Source organism: Puntigrus tetrazona, chromosome 4, assembly GCF_018831695.1.
Source record: "Puntigrus tetrazona isolate hp1 chromosome 4, ASM1883169v1, whole genome shotgun sequence".
In the NCBI taxonomy this organism is placed as follows: Eukaryota; Metazoa; Chordata; class Actinopteri; order Cypriniformes; family Cyprinidae; genus Puntigrus; species Puntigrus tetrazona.
The window spans coordinates 8,688,206-8,711,517 of NC_056702.1; the positions used below are offsets into that span (position 1 = coordinate 8,688,206).

Below are 23,312 nucleotides of genomic sequence, written 5' to 3' on the forward strand. Positions count from 1 at the left end.
AGGAGGTGGAGACAGTGAAAGAGACGCGCAGGAAGAGGGAGAGGATGGTTGGTTGGAGATGAAGGCACAGGAATGGTGGATCCCGCAGCGAGGGGGCACAGGATGACGGTCTCCCACTGGCATGCCGCATAGACAGTGGGTAGTCGTACGCAGACTCACACACAGTGGGCAGTGCCACAGTCAGAAAGACGGAAATAGACCGAACTCACACATACCGCCAACTGAGTCTCATAGGCTTCATGGAATATGACTACAAGCTGCGAGACAGCGGCCTCTCTGACACACTCAAGCCCGTCTGTGATACGGTCCCACACACACAGACATGTATGGCACACATACATGACAAAGACGCCCACCGACAGCCCCATCCACCCACAAACACAGATGAACAGACAAACAGCATCCATCCACGCACGCATAAACACAAGCAGTCCCCTGATGGCGCTCATAGGTGAGCTGGAGTGTGTAAGTGTGTGAACGCTGGGGATGAGGAACATATGCTGTCTAAAGAGCCAGGAGGCGACGTCTACTACATGATCAAGGCTTTCAGAGTTCATTACTGAACTATACTGTGCCACCATAAAAGCATTTGGACACGTACAGCACACTTCAGTAATGTGTAGTCAGGAAAAAGGGCACCTGCCTTTACTGATTTTTTTTTGTGCGTTATGAAAACAAATATGGTGTATAAATGTTAACTTATTTATAGGTAAATATACAGGAATTTTGAAGATATAAACAGAAGGAAGCCATGTGTGACCTTTTTCCCAGATTTGTTTTTCATCATGTTCACATTTAAAATGAGGAAAATGAAACACACACGCACAGGTTATTTATACATATGGGAAGATGACAAATACAAATTTGTGTCCTATGGTGTGACTGCAAAATTGTAGGGGACAAAAATTCTAACATTGTAACCAAATCACACACACAAAAACAAATTGCATGAGAGAGCGTATCTCCATGCATTTATTCGACCAAAAATACAGCAAAAACTGCAGTATTGTGAAATATTATTAGAATTACAAAATAGCAGATTACTATTTTATTATATTTCGAAATGTAATTTATTTCTGTGATGGCAAACTAAACTTTTTTAGACACCATCATGCCTTCAGTGATACTAATATGCTGTGTCACTAATATAAATTTCTTAAAACCAGTTGTTGTAATTTTATTTATTTTTTTGGTTACATAATATATCTCTTTTAATCAATTACTGACCCAGTCCTTTGAATGCTAGAGTACATTTTAAAAAATTATATATATATATATATATATATATATATATATATATATATATATATATATATTCATATGTTATTACTATTATTATTCATATGATACATTAGTAAGACATTAGTACCGTTTCAAATGGTTGGGAATAGGAAAGCCTACCACTCTTAACAATGGTGGTTGAAACCAGACATTACTGCATTTCTTTAGCCTTAAAAGGAAAGGACGGGCCACGAGGATACTATAATAATGACATATGAAAAATGAAAGCATTGGGAAAGTTTGTAAAGGGCTTCTGCAGATGCACCTATTACGTACCAGTCAGTCGAGGCTCCTTGTGATGAAAGAGTTTTGTCCTTGTGTCTGCTTCTACCTAAACAAAACGAAAACGAAAAGAACAAGTTAGAAACTCCACTCAGGCTCTCCAGCCCTCTCGACTGCTGAAGCATTTCACCGCTTGAAGAGGTTGTGTGATGGTGAAACAAAAGTATTAAACTTTGTTCTGCCAAACTGAGTGTCCTGCCTTGAAACTATCATTTTGCTTTATTTAAGTTCTCCCCCAATAGAAGAACTTCTAGTCCTCAAGATGGACATTGTGTAGACTTTTCTGTCCATAAACAACTTGAAACACTCTTAATCCCCTTCACAGAACTTATCGTTGCATCTGTAAATTGTATGGTACTTAAAATGTCACTTCTAGAGTTTATGAGTGTAAGCATGCAGAATGGAGAGGATTCTCTCAGCTTTATCAGAACTCTTGGCAAGCTCCGATTCTGCTCAACAAACCCAGTGCTAAGTCTTATATCATCCTTCTTAGAACTGGATTGGTAAACCATGTCATTTGTGAGTAGTTTTGGGAGATTTAGACCACTGTCCCATTTCTACAGATCAAACCAGATGAGATTTAAGACGTAGTTGTATATGTGTTCGCTGGAACACTGCAGGAGTGACTGGAGAGACATGGTTGTATAGTCTGAGAGAACATTGGGATCTTTCATTACATGAGCTGAGCCTCATTGTAAGTTTCTAATCTTGCACGCTGCCGTGTATAATCCGCCGAGAAAACTTGGATGTCATCATCCAAGTTTAGGGTGCAGCGTGAAGTCCTCAGCGAAGGGGAAATAGAACATGTTTGACGGCTAAACTTTAGATGAACATACATGGAGCTCTTTTAGGTCAGGCATGTAACCGTGATGCTTGCGATGCGTCGGACCACCCTGGTGCTATACTCTAGGGGGGAGGCAGGGTTTACGCTCAGAGGATTGTGGAGATGTCTGTACAAAATGTTTAGATGAGGATGGGCCTATGGGACAATAGACAGTAGGATTTAAAATAAACCTCAAAACTATGACTGTGTGCGTTTGTATGATGGCCACGTGTGACAATAAATGATAATGCATATAAAAAATAAACATACAGTGGGTATACACTGCCTTTCATTTTTTCCACAGTTTAAATTAAAAAATCTTGATGACAGTTTTATATACAAACATACAATTTCAATTTGCTACAAAATTCATCACTAGCCCTTCTATAAACATTATTATCACAGAAGATTTTTTAGATCATGACAAACAAATTCAGTGGAGTGAGTCCAAACTTTCGACTGGTATTGTACAACCGTGGGCGCATACTTTAGATACAAAAACTGTGTGTACATGTGTTTATAATACCATTTTTTTCGGTTGGTAGCCTACAGGTAGGAGTGTGTGTATGTTTGTTTATCTGTGTGTATATGTGTGTGTATATCTTTCCTACAAACGTGTGAGTGCGAGTGTCAGCACAGGGGCCCTGCTTAAAGCGCGGTCTTATTTACTCCTGTCAGCCCATAAAGCCAGCCTGAGTGCCACGCTGATTGAAATCCCCTTTTGTGTGCTAGTCTTCAGTGATGTGGCTTTTCTCTCGCCCTCATCTCATGATGGAAGTCTGTACTGTTAATCTGAGAGTGGCCCCTGAAAGGACGAAATGAGTTCCTGGGCTGAATGCACTCTTTACCTCCTCTGTCTTGGTCTATTCAGACGTGGGGCGTGAGAGCTGGCGGCTAACACCTCCACAACAATACACGGCAAAGCAATGCAAACCTTCCTTACACAAACTACTCTGTCTCTAGGAGACTTGTTTTTCCCACATTATCTTCTTGCTCGCAAAATAGCAGCAACGTCTTCCATTACGGCACAGAAAACAGAAGATATGTACTAGGATCAAAATAGGAGTGAATAACAGCAAGAAAAAGGGGTAGAAAAAAAATGTGTGGTTTATCTGAAAAAATTACTTTTAATGTTCAATTCTAGCTATTAACAAACCATTAACTACGACATTTGACTCAATAAACTTCTAATTTGCTGCTTATTCATAGTTAGTAGATGGTTGTTAAGTTTAGGTATTGAGTAAAGATATAAAAATGGTCATGCAGAATATATGCTTTATAAGTACTAATAAACAGACAATATGTTAATAATAGGCATGCACTGTAAAAAAAAAGTTCCAAAAAGTTGTTTTAAATTAAAATAATGTGTTACCCTGCTGACTTAAATTTTTTAGTTTAGTCAACCTGAGTTATTTAATGTTAGGTGACAAATGGAATATTTTAGCTGACTAAAGTCAGTGGTGTAAAACATTTTTTTACAGTGTAATAAGCAACTAGTTAAACTGTGAAAATTGGGAAACAATTATTAAGAATATTTCTTAAATAAGTTACATAGAAAGATAAGCTACATATCATGGTATTTTCATGGTATGCGTATAGTTGATATAAAGGGTTTGGTCAATCATAAGTAGAGAAAAATATTTAGTAGACATTGGCTGGGTTCATATGAATCAGATTGAATACTTTACATTTTCAGAATTTTTTTTTATTATTGTGCCATATGACTTTTACAGGAGTATCTGGAACAAACTAATTGGTTTGCTTTAGAGGTTAGAATACCGTTACTTTGGTATAATGCTTCTCTGAATAAAAAAAAATACATAAACAACAAGAATTAATAAATGTTTTTAGAATCAACATTCCAAGGAAGCTGCATTATCAGGCCATGGTCTAGGGTTTAGCACACAAGCCCATCCTTTCCCTTCACTCCCGGCTGAAAAAAACAGCATATGCTGGTTAGGTATCTTTTGAAGCTGGAATGGTGGTCTATGCTGGTCCTCAGCTTAAACCACCACCCCAGATTCAAAACATACCTAACCAGCATATGCTTTTTTTCAGCAGGGCTGCTAGTGCTACATGTCCGTAGCATGTGTATTAACTGCTAGGCTTCATTATTAAAACCTTGGAATATGCCATATATGTGCGATACAATACCAACTGTAGATTAGCAAACATCAGGTACAAATGATTAGCAAAGTAAGTCTGACTGGAAACCTGGTCAAGCAGCTCAGAAGCCATGCGTATTGATAGACTCTATTAGAGACAGAAAAAGAAGAATATCTCATTGTTGTTGGGTTGGAATTCCCCTCTGAGGCGAGATAAGTCGGGTCCTTTGTTCTCTGGCCTCTGTGACAGAGCGCTTATATAATGCAGTCATAGAAAATGGGGGCTATGTCAGGCCGTAACGCAAAGTGGGCCTGTGGCCTGTTTATTTGTTGCAATGGAAGGATGGAAAGATGAAGGAACTGAGTTGAAGAGAGAGAGATCATACGACCGTTGTCTTACATAAGGCCCAGAAAGGATGTGTGAAACTGAGCATCATGGCTCATCCACGCAGATAAAGAGATCAGGAGACATGAAAGAACCTAAGCAGTACTAAACAATTTTTGCTATTTAGTCAAAGTCAACCATTAAATACTAATTATTTGAATGCTTGACTAAATAATGGGTTGTCCTCATTCACACTAACCGCTGGAGGTTAAAGGTTGCTATACTGTAGTGAGGGCTTTAAACAGGCATGGTGTTTAAAAATCTGGTCTCAAATGAAATATATTGTGTGGTAAAGATGCCATTCTATATTAAAAGCGAATACATTTTTCATTTCAGGGCTAAACTAAACCTGGACAAATAGACCAGCAGTTTTTACACATTTTGACACCGCGGTCCTTTGAAGATCACATGACTTTTCCAGGTAAGTATTATTAAAATATTCTGTATGCACAATTTATACCCGATTAAATATTGTACAGCTTAATTGTAAAATAAAATAAAATAAAAAATATATGCCTTCTCATATATCCAGGTTTTTCAAGACTGTAGTAATCCTTTTTGTTTAAAGAGAAGGAGAGGGGAAAAAACGGATTAAAATAAGACATATCTTTAGCTTATGTTAATGCTTGTTTTGTCTTATTTTAAATAATTTTTAGTCATCTTGAGGCTCCCTTGGAACGTTTGCTAAGACCCCCTGGTGGGCCTTGGCCTCCTAGTTAAAAACCACTGTAATATGTCATACAATTATAGAAATAACAACTATATTGCTTTTTTCTCTGTCTTGTCTTAAAAATATACAGTAGGTGCTTGGCATCTGTCTTTTGTGAGCAGCAAAATGCTTGTTCCGTAATATTGCAGGCAATATTTAAAACTCAGCATGATGAAGAAAAACGTTAATCTGCGTCAAACTAGTGTACACAAGACCAGTGTTTTCACACAATTAAGTTGTTTCCTGCTATGCAGGTCACATACAGGAAATGAACGGGGTGGGAATCAAAGAGAGATGGAAGAGGAAAATGAGACATCTCTCTTCTGACTCTGTGCGACTGTGAGGTTGGACTCGGCAGTGAGCAACACAAAGAGATTAACCTATTTACATCTGTTACCTACTCTAATGGCTTTTTGTACAGCTAATTTCAGCCATCTGCGTTCTCTCTGAAGACTTTGTCACACAAAACTAATAAAAGTCATCTGGTGCTCAAAATTAGAGAACACAGAACTGTACAGAGAGGAAGATGGACTCAAAGACACTAGAGTACACACACACACACACACACACACACACACACAGGAATCATGCAGCTGGACATATGACTGGGCATGCATTCCCTGACATAAATGAATCACATGCTTACTGACTGACTGACAAACACATATTAAGGTCCTAATGCAGGTTCTCAAAGTTCATTTATGGACAGTGATGAACAGTGGAAGAGAAGTATCATGAGCCAGTGGGAAATCTCTGCTTTAACAAACCTATAAAACAGAAATAATCACTTGCATGATTGGTTATATGATAGGTTAAATGAAGTAATCCTAATATATCTAATTGTTTAACAAAATTAGATTTAAAAATAAAGAGAAAAGTCTACATTGTGGTTGTCAGTGTATGTCAATGAGACTTGTATAACCAGAGGGTGATATTTCATACTTGTTGAGCTTCATAATTAAATCAAACAGCACAAAGACACCCACACAAATTAATCTATTCTTGTTAAACATCACTTTTATAAATACATAAATTAAATGACGTAATAATGGTCATTAGTAAATGAATATTTCACTTAAAAACATTCAGGTTTGGTATTAATAAATACTTGAGCCTGTATGATACAGAAGGACTGTATATAAATATAGTGAGAAGTTATTCTATTTCATATGCGTGTGTTTACATTCACTATATTAACATATATTCTACAACTTCATTAAACACGGTTTCATCTTTCCAAACACTCACTGAATCTCATTGGAAAATTATATATACACACACGCACACTTGTGTTGGTATTTGTGGTTTATGAGGACTCTCCATAGGTGTAAAGGTTTTTTTACTGTAAAAACTGTATGTGCTATTGCCAACCCTACACCTAAACCTACCCCTTACAGGAAACTTTATGCATGTTTAGATTTTCAGAAAAACACCATTTAGTAAGCCTTTTGAACCATGTCGATTGTGTCCCCGTAAACCACAAAAACGCGCACACACACATCCTTCAGAAATCATTGATAAGTATAAGAAATGTTTATTGAGCACCAAATTGGCACATTACAATGTTGAGATGGACAGTTTTTATGAATGTCCTGGGAAGACTGTGTTGACTACAAGGAGGAGATACATTATATGCTTTGAATGTGGTCTACATACAGTAGAACACAACTCATTTTAAATGAAAAAGAATGTGAAATATGTTATATATTCCATGGATTTTTAAATGCACACACTAAGCCGGAAAAGTTGCACTCAAAAAAAACTGAGATAACACTACAGTCACGCACAGAATGGGACAGAGTTTGTGCTGACTGGCAGCAGGTGAGTGTGTGAACATGTCGGCCAGGGTTCAGGTTGAATAGGGCGGTGTTAGTCAGGACGGAGGCGGAGAGCAGTAATGGGGGCAGTAGAACAGCTGTGAGGTGGGGAGAAGGGGGTGTCGAAAAGCACGTCCAGCCAACCAATGATCTCGCTTTATTAAATTAATAAAGCTCATCTCAGCACGCCTGAACACACCAGCAGAATGACACCAAATCTCACTGTTTTAATCACATTACGTACGGGCCAGCTCATTAGCTGCACAGGCTACTGGGTTCATGCGCAGTGCACAGGATTACAAACACTCACACACACACACACACACACACACACATCAAGTACTAATGGCTACCGTTTGCATGTTACTCCTGCCCTCTACACAGATGTGCTTTTACTGAGATGCTATCATTTTTTAATAATTGATTGTGTTTTGTGACTTTGAGTGATTTTTCCGGCCCATCCTTGTGTCCCGGACGCTCTGAAAAGAAGCACAAACACAGTCTGTATGGGTAAGGTCAGGGTCACACCTGCGTTCAGAAGTCAGTGCAGCCTAGGAGATAAATGCCATTCGCTGCGTTTTCCTGGACAGACTTCCCGAGAAATGAGACTCATCTTCTCTCATTCCTGTACAAAGAGGTCTATCTGAATAAACGTTATACACCCAATCTACCCTGCGGCGTTGAAGCGATGGTGTTCGTCCATCAGTGTGGTTTTATGTGGTGCCTATGAATAAATATTTTCACTTTGAAAGTCGTTTTCTCAGAATGGGTGTCGAAATGCAACTAGACAATACTATCTAACATGCCAGCGGTTTTACATATGATAAAAGAAAAATGAAAATGGGTAAAGATGACCTAACACTAGAACAAACCGTCTTCTGTTTGATGCTTCTGTTCGACCACAACAAAAATAATGTGTGACTTCCACTGGATGGGAAAAACCTCACTGAAACTAAGCATGCTAAAATGACTAAAATGAAAAAAAAAAAAAATTAACTACATAAGATTATGGAAAAATATATTTTAAAATAAAAACTATAATAATATACAATCAATACTAAAACAGCACTAAACCAACTGACATTATTAGAAATAAAAACATTTTAAAATTAATCTACTTATAGTAAAATAAACTGTATAGAAATAAAATAAAATAAAATAAACATTTGGATTTTATTAATGAGTACTGCATAGGAAAGCATGACATAAAAAATATAATTTTAATGTTTTTAACTATTTAAAAATTCTATGAGTGTAGGGTGTCCACAATATACAGTACAACGGTTTGAAGAATAATTGGAATTGGAAAAGATCATTGGAATAACTTTCAGAAGCTGATGAACTAATGAACAAAAATACTGAAAGCAAAACAGAATCCACCTTTAAAAAACTAAAGCATTTAAAACCGAAGACAACACATAATAAACGCTCTTATCCTCCATTGGTGTGGATGCGCCTATAGTTATTACAGTTATCATACTTGTTACTTAGTTCACTTCAGTATTCGCTGTAATTTATTTTCCAGTTAGTGCTTTATGCTGAGTTCTAAAAGCTGAGATGTTTGGTCTATGTTTAGTGGCCTCAGATCAGAAGCGTAGCGAGTTCACGAGTTAGTAATGAGGAGAATAACACCCTGCTTTTGTCCACTCTTTACAAAGAAGACATTAATGCCACTGAGATAAACTGTGTCAGTGAACCGAGAAGTATCAGACACAAATAGTCGATGTTAGAGAGAAAGCGAGGAAGTCAGAAACCAGAGAGACAGGACGCTCAGCACCATGATGGGGATCCATTAAGATCAAACCATCAGAACAAACTCAAGGGTCACAGGCTTTTGCTATATCATTAACCAAACAACCAAAATTACCCATTCACTGTGTGCATATTGAGAACGCGCGCTCACGCACACAGGGCTCTGAACTGTCACTGTGTCGTTTACAGAAACACCATAATTAAACATCTCAAAAACAAAGCACATACACTGTAATTACTCCCTCAACTGCCACACACCAAACCACAGGAGTCAGACACAACACGCTTTTGTGGAGCAGAAGTGTGTGAGCACATGTTGTCGTTAATACACACAACTACACATGTATTTACTTTACGTGTCTCTCTCTAAACATACATTTATATACAGTCCCAAACCAGCAGCTAATCAAAAATGATCCCCGCTTGGCTGCAATGCGAAGTGGGAATGGTTAGCGCTAGCATTAGCATTAGCTTTTAACCCCTGCATTGTTACGCAAGGCAGCATGAGATCCTCAGTTCATGAAGAATGCACTTGCAAGTGTGACATCTCTAGTTCCACGTGTCTTGAAACATACAGAGACTATGACTACGTTCACACAGCATGCAAATATAGCTAAAATCCACTCACGTGTGCCATTTTAACCCACGAAGCATTCAGAAAACTGACGCTGAATCATTTCTCAATATTCCAGTTTTCCCACAAAACTGCGATACTTTTTTCACTGTTGCCGAGAGTTATTTTTCAGCTCCATAAGTTGAAGAAAAAACGCAATTGGGCTAGTTTTAGACTATAGTTTTGAGAAACAATTGAGCGGATTTTATTATGAAAATCTGGCCACCCAGATCATATAGCTTTTTTTTTTTTTTTGCACATGCAACTTAGCTCAGAACCGTCATCTGTTAATGATGGAAATATGATATATGCTAAATTTAAAACAATAATGAACAGCTATACAACAAAAAAAACAAACAAATCGGATCTGAGAACTGGGAGCAAAAACCAGCCTTTTGGACGACTGTAAAATCACATGATTACCATTCAGGTCTGATACATTTTATAATGAGTCTACTCAAACTATTCACATTTTTTTTCCACCGCTGCAAAAGTCACTGTTTTAGGGTGTCATGATTGTGTATGTGTTTGCGTGTTAGCATGTGAGTTTTATCTATTGATTACGGTAGACAGTGAACCCCCACTGGCTGTTAAGTGTGTGTGGATTACTATGTGTGTTGTGTTGCTTGTTTTTTGGGCCCCCTTCTGTCTCTTCTCGTGAGGGAAAATCTCTGAATATGACAGGACATGAGGAGACCCGACCATGGCAAAGGACACATACTGTGTGGGGAGGACAGACACGCATGTACATAACAAACAAATGCACACACACACACGCGCACACACACAACATCTGCGTCTGTTGGCATCCCGGTCTGTCCTGTGTCCGTCAGAGTGTGTGTGTGATTCTCAGAGACACATTTGTGTCAGCATGATCACAGAGTCTGCTTTTGTGTCTGTGGTCTCTCAGGAACACACACTGAGCTAACATTATTCTCTGGTTTCTGAGGCCTTACGCTCTTAATCTCAACATGAAACGGCATTCGCAACTCATTTTACTTGTGCAACTTGAGGTATTTCCCAGTAAAACAGGATGTTTACTCAGAAACAGAAAGTGGGACTTCATTTTATCTATTAGGAATTATAGTTATATTATTCCAGGCTAGACAGAGGTTTTTAAGTGGCAGGAAAAAAGCTCTCAAAACATCAGCAGCACATTGAAGAAAAGCTGTCGTCTCATTAATGACAGCTCGTATGAAGGACAACTCTTTTCTGCTTTCCATCATTGCTAATGACCACTTCTGTACCCTTATCACCCTTTATGCAATCTCACTTGCTGTTAATTGAATGACAATTAATGGCCTACGTCCCTTATCAGCTTCATGAGGGGGTTCTCATTAACCATGCTAATGAACTGACCAGTTCCTTATCAGCCACAGTTCAGCTAGTGGCTAACAGCTAATGGCTAATTGTTACCAACTCCCCTGCATCAGAGAGCTGTGTGACAGTTTTGTAATTTATGAATTACACAATGCAGAGATCAACAAAAATAGATTCAAGGCACAATAGTACCACGCTGAAATCAAAGTGTGGAATAATAATAAAAAAAAAATAAAATAAAAAAATTATATATATATATATATATATATATATATATATATATATATATATATATATGTTAAAAATATATATGTTAGTGTGTGTGTGTATATATATATATATATATATATATATATATATATATATATATATATATATATACATATATACACACACACACACATTTTTTTATTTTTTTTTTCTTCTTTTAAAAAAATTTCCATGTTTAACAAGGTAGTGTTTTTATCAAAATCAAAGCAATAACAATAAATGTTTGTACTTTTCACATGGTTATTTTAATTATTTTTGCTGCTTAATATTTTAGTGGAAACCGTGATACATATACATATATACGCACACCTCATTTATTATATATATTTTTATACTTCATAATTCTATTAGATAAAATAGATAGATATAGATAGAAATGAAAAGTTACTATTAGATTATTATGATAATTATACTAAATATTACATCATTGTATTACTAATTGTAGCATATGTACAGTAGGCAACATTAAGACTGTAAAGACCATTCATTAATGGCCAGTCTGAATCAGCTAAAAACAATATAAAACAAGCTACAACCTTACTGTCCTGGCTATTTGGTTTCCACCAAAAAGTCCATCAGGTTTATCATCTAACACACTGACCTGAAGACTGACCTAACACTGATCTATGAACACATTAATCCATTCCACTCAGCTAATCTCTATACGTTACACCCCCATCCACTCATATAGCAACCCTGACCGCAGGCTTTCTGTCACACAAGAAAATCAGTTAGTTTCACCTTCACACAAACCAGCTTTACAATCAATTTGTTCAGAGGCCATTTCTAGTCATGCCTGTGGGAGGAACTACAGTAGAGTCCATGTGTGGATGAAGGAACAATGCTTTTTAAATGGAAGAGAGCTCAAGGGAGACAACGATTACCAACTCCTCACGATCCCAGAAGTAATAATACGCATCTATAAAATAAAAGCTTGCGAATCACACACAACTATACACACACAAAAGACAAAGAATAATACAAACACGTGTGCGCAGGCAAATTTTACAAATGTGCCTCTAGTTGAGCTGAGATCTCGGCGGTATAAACTTGTTTTTATCTGACACAGTTGCTTCCGTTCATCTGTGGTGTGGATGTGTCAATACACAATCGCCTGTGTCTTTTGTTCACAGGAAGACTTCCCCATTTACCAAGTCTCTCTTTCTTTCTCTCTTATTCTCACTCCCTCTGTCCCTCACTTCCTCTTTCTAACCCTTCTGTACATTCTTCTGCTCTCATCAGGCAACTACATGCTTTTGGCAAAGAAAAGTGGATTTCACTATATATATCACGATGCTTGTGTGTATACTGTATGTAAATAATTCATGTATTACGTATAAAATAAAATGCATTAAAAAGAATGAACAAGCTTTAGCTTCTACATCATTGGATTTCACATAGACCTGTATGTTTGAAAAACCGTATCAAACTACAAATTCCAAGTTACATGCTCTGAAAACCCTAGGATTGCAGACCATGAATTCTTAGACCCTGACACCAGAAACACATGTAATCCATGTAAACCCATCAGGTGTGGTTAGGCAATGACCGGTAAGTGTTTATGAAATGAAAAATCCTCTTTAACCCTCTCAACATCTACTTAAAAACGGTGCAGGGAAAAACAGAAGGTAGCGCTGACTCATGAACAATCATCTAATTTAATGCAAATGCAGCCATCATTACTTGAATTGTCAGTGAACGGAGTTGTACAATGCATTTATCTCCGCTTTAGTCTTTAGACACACAAAAAGATCTGTTCAGACAGTGGACACTGGAGGAATTCGTACTGCTCAGGTTCACCAAAACTGTTTTTGTGGGTCCAGTGTAAATTCTTCAGCCATGCAAGCCCCTGTGAGACAGAGAGACAGGTCACTGCCCGCCTCATTCTTTCATTCCTCTATGCTGCCCGGTCAATACACCCGCAGAAGAGCGAGTGAGAAGACAAAGAAAACTAAAGGTATTGATTTGATGTCACACTCAGTTAGTAAGGAAAGAGCAGGGAAACATCTCTCACATCTGTGGGAGGAAAATAAAGAGCGTTTCCTTTTAGGTGAAAACCTTTTTCCAATTTTGTTTACATAATTTTATTTTACATTTAGGAATGAATGAGAAATATTTCCTTTGATCTAGACGAGGCTAAGGAGTAAACTATGGAATAGAAAAGAGTAAATTGCTAAATTATGAAGTAAATTAGGGCTAAGAAAGTACAGTACAATTACATTTTGTCGTTCTCTTTTGCTCTAATGCTCTCAGAACAAGTAACATATATACAGGGTAAAGGTGACAAGAACGGCTTGTGGCAATACACACAACACTTCTGGTAAGAATAGCACCTCCAATTGCACACTATAAAAAAAAAACCTCAAAGTGTGTTTGGTGGCTTTTAGTCCACTTGTGCACGACTATGCTATCGCACTATTAAAACGCTGACCATTTTTAGTACATATAGCTTTATAAAATTATAATACATTCTGTGAAAACAGAGCACAAATATTGATGACTCATCCTGCACTACACAGATTTTTGTCCAATCAAACACTTTATAGAATGTCCAGATACCAAAAAAATATATGCAAAAAAAATACTACTGTAATAAGGCCTGTTCACACAGAGGAAAGTGCCTGCTGCAAAAATTTGGTATGGGAATGAACAGCTGTTAACTTGTCTGTTCAGACCAAAACAAACACTCACATACAGTCAATACAGCATTTTGTTTTTATAGAGAGCTGTCATAATTTGTTTTCCATAACACTGAGGAAAAACACTCATCAACCAATAAGATTCACGCTCTTAGTCACATGTCCAGAGCCTCCTCTGTTACATAAAACAATGATGGTGGTGATGACAAACCTAAAATAAAATAAAATAAAATAATGCGGCTTAATTTAAAATTGTTAAACTTGACATTTGAATCAGGGAATTAATTCCCTAATTTAACACATTTTCAGACCTTTTTTTTCATTGTTTTTTTAATAAAACTTCTTTTTTAAAGCGACAAACTTGTTTCAAAAGGAAATAAAAAACCCTAAATTGCATTCATAATGCCATTTCATAGGGTCTTTACAAGGCCTCATTTGCTGCTGACCTTTCAAAACCCAACCAATGATTAATGGACAATTTGCATGACGTATCATTATGTGGGCAGTACTGGGGTGAAAATCAAAACATGATGGAAGAGAGACTGTCGCATTACAAAACGTCAAAGACACTGAGAAGACAAATCGAGAAAATGCGCAATAATAAATAGAAAATGGCCTTTGTGTGCACTTTTTCCTAATGTAAAAACAGGTGCGGTAAGCCCTGAAACGAGTCCATTGCACAGGTTGATTTGTTGAATGCGACCCATGGCATCATGTCAAGCCACCATCTCTGTGCGGGCTCAATTCATAAAGCATTTGAGATGGCAGTTAAAAACGAAGACAAATGGTCCAGCGCTGCGGTCTCAGGTACGAGAGCACTGCTTTGTCTACGAGGGGATGGCACCGCTGAGTTTCCTGTGTGATTCTAAGAGCAACAGATCTCGCTGGAGACTGAATCAATCTGCTTCCCTGCCACAGGGACACCTCAGCTTAATTATAACAGACACATGCTCACACAGACAGCGAGAGAGAGCGAGAGATGGAAGGATAAGTGGGACTGATATGGAGTGGGGTGACATAATAAAGAAGAACAGATGCTAAACTGCTCTGTGGTCCCTACATGGGTCAGAGTCGTGAAATAAACTATAACGGGTTGAATATGACAACCATTATGAGGGGGTTCACAGAGCTGCGCTTGAAATAGACTTAGTGTGGAAGGAGTGGTCATTACGGTAAATGAGTCTGACAGACGTATGCCGGTCTGCGACCTGCTATGATCGCAGTCAAGTATGAACGTCAGCGTATCGATGTGTTCGAGGAGTCCAGGGGCCGAGGGAAGATACTGTTATTTTACAGAAAGGACACGGCATGTCAGAGCGCATTAGGCGAGGGTGGCGTGGGCTAAGCGCCGTCCCTCTGACAGGCAGCACAGGAGACATGGCATAATGAGGCAGGGCAGGGGCGCCTCTCTCCAGCCCGCGCCACTCAATTACCCAGCAGGCTTTTAGTGCCAGCGCGCTCCACTACAGCTAAATTACCCAGGGCCCTGTCTCCACTTAGAGCCCAGCCACTGTTTGAGCGGGTGGCTTTGTGACTGCCCGCACACACACTGGCTACTAAAAGGGTAATAAGGTCATTTGAATGCCGGAGCCATTAGGCTAATGCCACTCAAACGCACAAGTGTAAGGACGGAGAGAGCGAGACGGAGAGAGCGGGCGAAAAAAGGCCACTCTTTTAGATCTAAGCGGGTCTTCTGTCCAGTTTTGTCAAGCGTCGGGATTTCAATGAACTGCGTTTAAATCGCAGGGGTAAATAATCGCGCCGGTGATAGAGCTAGGCTAACGATGCTAGGGTTGCCGCTGATGTCTGAGTGAAGGATTGGCGCAGCTGTGGTTAGCTTGCACATGCATACACAGCCCCGGTCTCTGTCCATCACAGGAGGCCCTTAGCGAAACAGCGAGAGACTTCGGCCAGCGCTATTTAGTTCTGTTTATCACAGGGTAAACAGATCAGTCACTAGCCAGAATGGCTCACGTGTGAATCGCTAATGCACACACATTACTAGCTAATAACTCAACAGTTGCGCCAACATTAAAGTAAACGTAAAAATCTGAAAGACTAGCTTAACTTGACCTAAAATGGGTTAAATTAAAATACAAATTTATCAAAAATGCAAAATGTGGTCGTATTCTATTGTGATAATCCACTTTAGACCTTCTACTAACTACAAGTACTTTGTAACTACATGTCAACTAAATTATTCTCAATAATTTGCAACTACATGTCTACTAACTCAGAGTAGACTGTTAGTGTAAGTTTTGGGTTAGCAGAGTTAACATACACTTGCATAGTTTCTGATAGTCAGTGTGTTGTGCACCAATCAAAATAAAGTGTTTGAATATAATAAGCAGACAGTCTGCTAATACTCTAATGACTGCTAGCTGACATGCAAAGTTATTTACCTCATTTACTAAACCCAAGGAACACACACTTTGTTACTTGTCTAAACTGTTATCTACTCAAGTAAAGCAGCATTGTGTCAAAAACAGTAAGGACAAGCCAATATATTGTGTCATTACAGCCTTTGAGTTGATTCAAGCACTAACAGAATGACTCAAATAAACCATGAACAGAGGCAGTAGACAGGAGAAAATGATTACAGAAAGACAGTACTGTGTGTCCACCCCCAGTGGGATATGACCCTTAACTTTAGACGACAATATGGTTTTAACACAGTCTTTGCAAACATAAGTTATGTTGCAATTCCATTATGCATAACCAGCTAAATACAACAGGTTGCAAAAATATACTGGATATTTAGAGCTTGTATAAAGAGGTAACATCGCAAGGAATGCAATTTACCTTGATCTTTTGAGATTAGATTGCATTATGCTATGAAAATACACCGGAACTTCCTCAAAACTTTTCAAAAGACCATAGTAAACTATGCTGAAAAAACAACCTTGTATGTCAAAAACTTGAAAACATTAACGCAACCTCCAACATTTACACGTCAACAACAGCTATTCAGCGTTCAGAAAAGGGCTGCGGACCATTCAGAAATGAAAATGTCTTTACATTCCAATTCCTTTTTATCGATTTCAATTGAGAGATGAGCTAAAAACTCAATATTGAATGAAAGGGAAGTACATTTTAAGTACAAAGCACATAACACATTTTTTAACAAGAAAAACAATAATAATTACAACAATAAAGTTTAACATGCCTGATGTATCAAATTTTCAAATGTGTTTTTATAGTTCAGTGGTGGAACAACACCTAATTTCCCAGAATGCCATTACTTGTTGAACTTCTATGAATTAAACTTCAGCCAATTCCACTTCCTGTTATTCCCATTCCACTTTCTGTGTGGCCAGCTAAACAGAAAAATTTCACTGCAGAAGCATAAGCGTGTACATTTAGGGGTACAAGAGACTTTAATAGAACTCTTGTGCAATTTGTAAACCATGAAGTCTGTAGTTGCAACACATGCTACAGTGAGGTGATGAACATTTAGGACACGCTATATCATTCTCAAACAGGAAATTTGGCCAGATCTTGTGCTGATTCTCAATGGATGTAAAATTCCTCCCTGATCACTTCGGTCTAATCTTAACACATTTCTTTGTGATCCTGTGAAGTAATGCAGGCTGTTATTGAAGGATGGGGAAGCATACGATATGAATGATGCATGATATGACCCCTTGAAGTCATTCAAAGCGAATATTGTTTTCCGTTCGAGCGGCAGCTCAACAGAAAACACTATGGATTAGGCTCTTTGTGAGCTACAGCGTGTTGTTGTGTGCATCTCTCTCTTAAGTGTGACACTGTGGGTGTGTGTGTAATAAGAGCTCTGTTAATTAAGTGGCTGTAGCGCTGTGCTCCTGGCTGGGAATGGATCAAACACGGGCGCTGGCCAGCGGGCTCCCCACCGCCACAGATGAAATGCACTGCAGACTTTAAAGACTTCCTGTCATTAGCCTAGACCCCGTCCACTGACTCGCTCCCTCGCTCACAGCCCAGACCTCCTCCGTTCCGCCACAACAATGAGCACTGTCATAGCTCTGAAGAAAAAAAAAAAAAAAAAAAAAAGAGCCCTGCAGTAACAAAAGAGCTGGCCTTTAACCACACACAGAGAAGGAGAGAGAGCGTGAACAAGAGTGTATGGTTTAATTAATATCCAAATGCCCTGGCTCCACCTGGGTTGCATTAGCGGACTCTGGGCTTTCCGTGCACACACACACACACACATTCAGCGGCCACCTGACTGGACGTCTGCGTGGTAAGTGTGTGTGAAGGATGGCTGAGGATCAAAGAGCATATTATTCTGCTCCCCGTCTGAAACACTCACGGCCAATAATAACAGAGGACCGGTGTCCTTGCGCTTGTTATCCAGTGACAATGAGACCAACCCCAGGCCAAGCTAGTCAATTATTTACCAACTCCTCAGACAAAAAAAAAATCTTTAAAGCTCTGATATTGAAAACATTCCTCTCATTCCCGTTTTAATGTGATTTAATATCCCTGTTACATGGACACTGATCCACGTTTTGTAAGTCGTGCACAGTATCCGTCACTGTCAGTTCGGGTCTTTGTCAAACCGACCGCCACGGTTCTGTTTCTCACCCTTACGCTTCACGTTAGCACTGTGCGTTGTTTGTCCACGCTTGACTGATCTTGTGCAGAGGCGACGAGGCTTTGAAAACAAAAGACGCCACGAAACAAGACAATCGGCGGTGCTATTCTTGACAGGCGTAGGAATGCTAATTAATCTGATTAGAATGAGACGATTAAATCCATGATGGGGGTTCATATTGCCAGGCGCTCCGGTCCTGGCATGCGCTGGCAGAGCGATCCACCCAGACGAGACACAAACTGACGTCTGGCTTCGAGTCTTGCTTTCTCATTCGATAGTTTCTTGAAAAAGATGCTTTGTTGTTTGCTGATGTAATTCGGTTTTTAATACCTTCTCTTAAACTGTCGATCGCCCTCCATTCCTGCTAAGTGTCTTGCGGTGCCCACCACGGACACCCTCATTCGTCCGCAGTCAACGCCGTGAAGCTTATGTACATAAAAGGCACGCTAGAAGCAAGCAGACCACCCACTGGAGATAATCAACATCGCTTTCCACAGCACCCCCTTGGTCTGCTCCGTAGAGCCCGGGCGCCTGTGCCGCCCAGCAACCCAACCGGGATCCGCAGGCCATCCATCAGCAGGGCCTACAGCACGGGAGACTCACATATGCCACACATCAGTCAATCTGTGTGCGTGCTCAGACAGTCACAGATGAAATGGAAGACACTTTTACACTCACATCAACTAAAGGACTGAGTAGGCCTATACCTAAGACCTTTAACATTACTGGAAAATGTTAAGATCAAGCCGTGCCAGTGATCCAGCTTCATCTACAGAAGAATTGAGTATTAGGGTTTTTATGAATCTTCGCAAATCCTTTACAAGTAATGTGCTAGTTAGCAAGTTTGGCAGCTGATGTTTACAGTCTGCTCATCACTGCACGAAAGAGAAGGGGTGGGGTCAGCAGAGCTCATTAGCATTTAAAGCAACGTGGACCGGAATGGTTTGAAGAAAACAGAGCTGATTTTGACAGGGTAAAAAGGTGCTTTATAGACTTTTTATTAAGACCCTAAAGAATCATATCAACTTATTTAAAATGGGCATCCGATATGCGCTTACGTATGTATGTGCATGATGTATATTTTTAAGTATATATAAATACACACATGCATGTATATATTTAAGAAAAATGTTTACATGTTAAATACATTTATATATAATATAAATTGTAGGAATATAAATACACACATGTAAATAATTTTAAAATACATATTTCATGCGCGTGTCTTCATTGCTCACACGTAACTTTGTTTTAGATGCGATTTATTGTGATTGATTCTTGACCTGCACTAATTTACCCTTTTAAATGTATAGTCCAAATAAAAACACATTTTTTTTTTACAATTATTTTCCAACAAGCCCCAAAATAATGCAAACTTGAATGTAAACACTTAAAGAACGATGCAAATGCTGCCTAAATCCAACATTTGAGCGATAATAAAGTAATCACTACTAAATGAATTGTTTAAAATGATGGTGACGGTGTATATGTATGTGCAAACCAAATAAACAAGCAGATGTTTTCTCGGCCTACCACTCATGGTCTTGCAAAACTAAAATGTTCTGATCTGTTTTTTTTCCCTTCAGTCTGTTTTAGATTGTTCACTTGTCCTCCAAATCGATGCATATTACTGCTCTCCTATAGTGAGTGCATTATGACACACTGTGGCTGGTCCACAGTCTCTGACAATTCAGCTCTCTCTCCCACACTGAGCAGCAGGAAGAGCTTTCATTAAAACCTTGCCAACTACTCTAAGTACAGAGCGCGCCGCTGTTATTCCGGGCATATCTGCCCTGCTTGCAGGAAGCCGCAACCAGAAAGGTCAAGAACAAAAGGAGACGGGACAATCTCCAGAGAATAGTTAAATAAAGACAATGTAAAGAGAAAGAGAGAGTGAAAGATAAAGATGAGTGGGCATCTCAGGGTCTTCCATTGTGGCTGACAACTGATGCAACCTATATACGTTTGCTCCTCAAAAGGCCTGTTCTGTGTGGTCCATGTCCTTGGTTGAGGAGTGTCCATTGTGATGCTGTAATGGGGCTCAGCTGGCAACACTGATAATATGCTTACAATCATCACGTCTGTCAACACAAGACGGCCTGTTTAGAGCATTCTCGCCTCTGAGAAATGCAAGGGGGGCCAAGTATCATAGCCCTGCAAAAAAAAACGTGAAAAGAACTCAATTACAGGTAGGAGCAAAGGCCAAGTCCAGTCTAGATTCACTAGCTCGCTGAGCTCATTGTTTTTTTTTTCTAAATATCCAACAGCATCTGAAGTATACGGATCAATTAAGACTGGAATTCAGCGTGTGAGAAAATGTTTTTCGCTCAAATAGAAAAGACCTTGTCTGTGGTGACTGCGTTTAGTCAGATTTAATCATAAAGCTGGGGTAGAACAATACCTTAACCCTGCCATGATCTTCCTCGCTGGAGCTCCATGGGAGTTCAGAACAATTCGGTACAGATGATGGAGGAACCGTCTCCTGTTCAAGGCTACTTTTAGCTACTTCACAAGGGTAGGACAACAGCTTTTTAAGATACAGAACAAATAGAGAGTGAGAGTGAAAGATGTCCAGTAGACTACAGTACAGAGCTATATGCTGATTTCCTGATTTCGAAACTGAACAAATGTTCAGTTTTGATGTTATTCACTGAAATGGATAACAGGGTTATCCCTAAGTAAACATAATCAGGTGTTTCTTCAACTGTGGGCAACTAATGTCCTAATGTGTGTGTGTGTGTGTGTGTGTATATATGTATATACACATATACATATACACACACATACATACATACATACATACATACACTAGTCAACATTTGAAGTGGATTAAAAACTTTAATTGTAGTTAACCTAAAACCATATATATATATCAAAGTGTAATGTCCAAGCATAGGACACAGTCCAAATTTTACTTGTTATTTTAGATGACTATACATTTAAAGTCAGAAAGGCATGGTTCATCTAAACTTCATCTAACACAGAAAATGTTGAAATCTGTTTTATTGTTTTAAAGTTAATTCATAAAAATCAACTCTTAACACATAATGCTAAAGTTGAAGAATTCTTGTTTTCTGGGTCCACGTTTCATGCAGTTCACACAGTTACGCATAAGAACATAAGAAAAACTAAACCCAGTGTGAAAATTTTTGCTGCATTACAAACCACATGAACATGTCATGCGGTAAGTACAGAGACGGTTTATGATAGGTTATTGTAAATGTGGCTAATCAGCTTAGTACATTTAAAACTTTTAGCTTTACAATGCAGTATTGCATAACCCAGGTTTTTACAAAGAAAAATGCTAACACACCGAATGAAAAGCTTTAATATGCATAAACGCATAAAAAAAAAAGAAAGCCATGACCTAATGCATCTGTCAACACAATATGTAAGATGAAAGACAAAAATTCTGCAGAAGTTTGGAGGCAAAAATGAAGATTCTTCTGTTTACCAGGATGGCGTGATGAGGAACAAAAACAAAACAGACTTTGAGTCTGAAAGACTTGTAATTAAAAAAAGTGTCCATATGTAGAACAGCAGTGATTATCTTGTTTGCCTGCTTGTAGTTTCAAGAACAAGACCAGACAAGCAGTTTAGCAGTCAATCTCCGGGGCTTGTTTGAATTGAGAGGCAAAAACACAGTGATTTTAGAGACTTAGAAATTGTTGACCCGGTTAACACTGGGAAGGGTATTAAAACTGAGAAGATTGAAATTGGGTTTAGCTGACGTCAAGATACATGCAAGAGTTTCGGACATCAAGTTGTCTTTCTGATCTTGAGCTTACATAAAGTGGGTGAAAAAAGCAGTTGGACACTTATGTCACACAATGTCCAAACGTCAGAAAGATACTTTTGGGGTCATTGTATGTTAATGCAACACTCTACTAGGTGCATGCATGCAGTGAAAACCATCTTTTGCACCTCAATGCAAGCCTCTAAATCACTTTACTTTTTCCTCGCGCAACACCCTATTTTCAGCACTTTTCCACTTTAAGGTGGACAGCTGTTTTTCTTCTTTACCATTAGCAACAGTCAACAGTAAATGGTTGCCTTCCAAAGCCCCTGATTTCACAGTCTTTGTGTGTCTGCGGCGTCATGCCATGAAAATAAAGCCCCTTTCTCTTTGCTCCGTACAGCATGACATATTCCCTCTGCTTCCTACCCCGAGAAACACTTTGCTGCATATTTTCAACCTGTCACGGTAACGCACCTCTGTGACACGAATGACGTAAATTATAATCTTTCAGTTAAATGTAGCCATCCATCAAAAGACACTTTACATACACAATAGGCTTATGAGTGTTGTTTGCATTTGAATTATTACAACGTAGGATACTTTGACACAGAGTCTCTTCAAGTAAATAAAACGCCCTTTTAATTCAAATCCGAATTAAAAAGCGGCTGTTGAATGAAAGTCCTACGCTACAGCCACGTGCTCTTTAAACTTTCTGCGCAGCTTTTGTTCTCACTATTTTTATGCTGTTAGATTTGAAAATAAATAAACTCACAACTGAGGTTTTGAAAAATAATGAGGCTTAATAATAACAAGAATTAATAATAATAATGATAATAACTCTTGTGTGACTTTATGGCTGTAGAGAGAAACTAGGGGTAATCTTTTGCATTGTTTGTCAAATGAATGGATGACAATGGCAGGCTGTAAGTGCTTCAGGAACCAAGAAAGTTGTTTCTCAGGGTTACACTGTACTTGTTTGACAATTGGTAATTAATAGTATG

General features: G+C 38.7%; 1 protein-coding gene across 3 annotated transcripts in view; it reads right to left on the reverse strand.

The window, feature by feature from the left end:
• Window positions 1–23,312, reverse strand: part of sox5 (SRY-box transcription factor 5) — a 173,784-nt gene that overhangs the window by 109,155 nt on the left and 41,317 nt on the right. For all 3 annotated transcript variants that reach the window (XM_043236838.1, XM_043236837.1, XM_043236836.1), the window contains one exon: window positions 1,558–1,612. The gene's annotated coding sequence lies outside the window, so the exon portion shown is untranslated. The remainder of the gene's footprint in view (window positions 1–1,557; window positions 1,613–23,312) is intronic.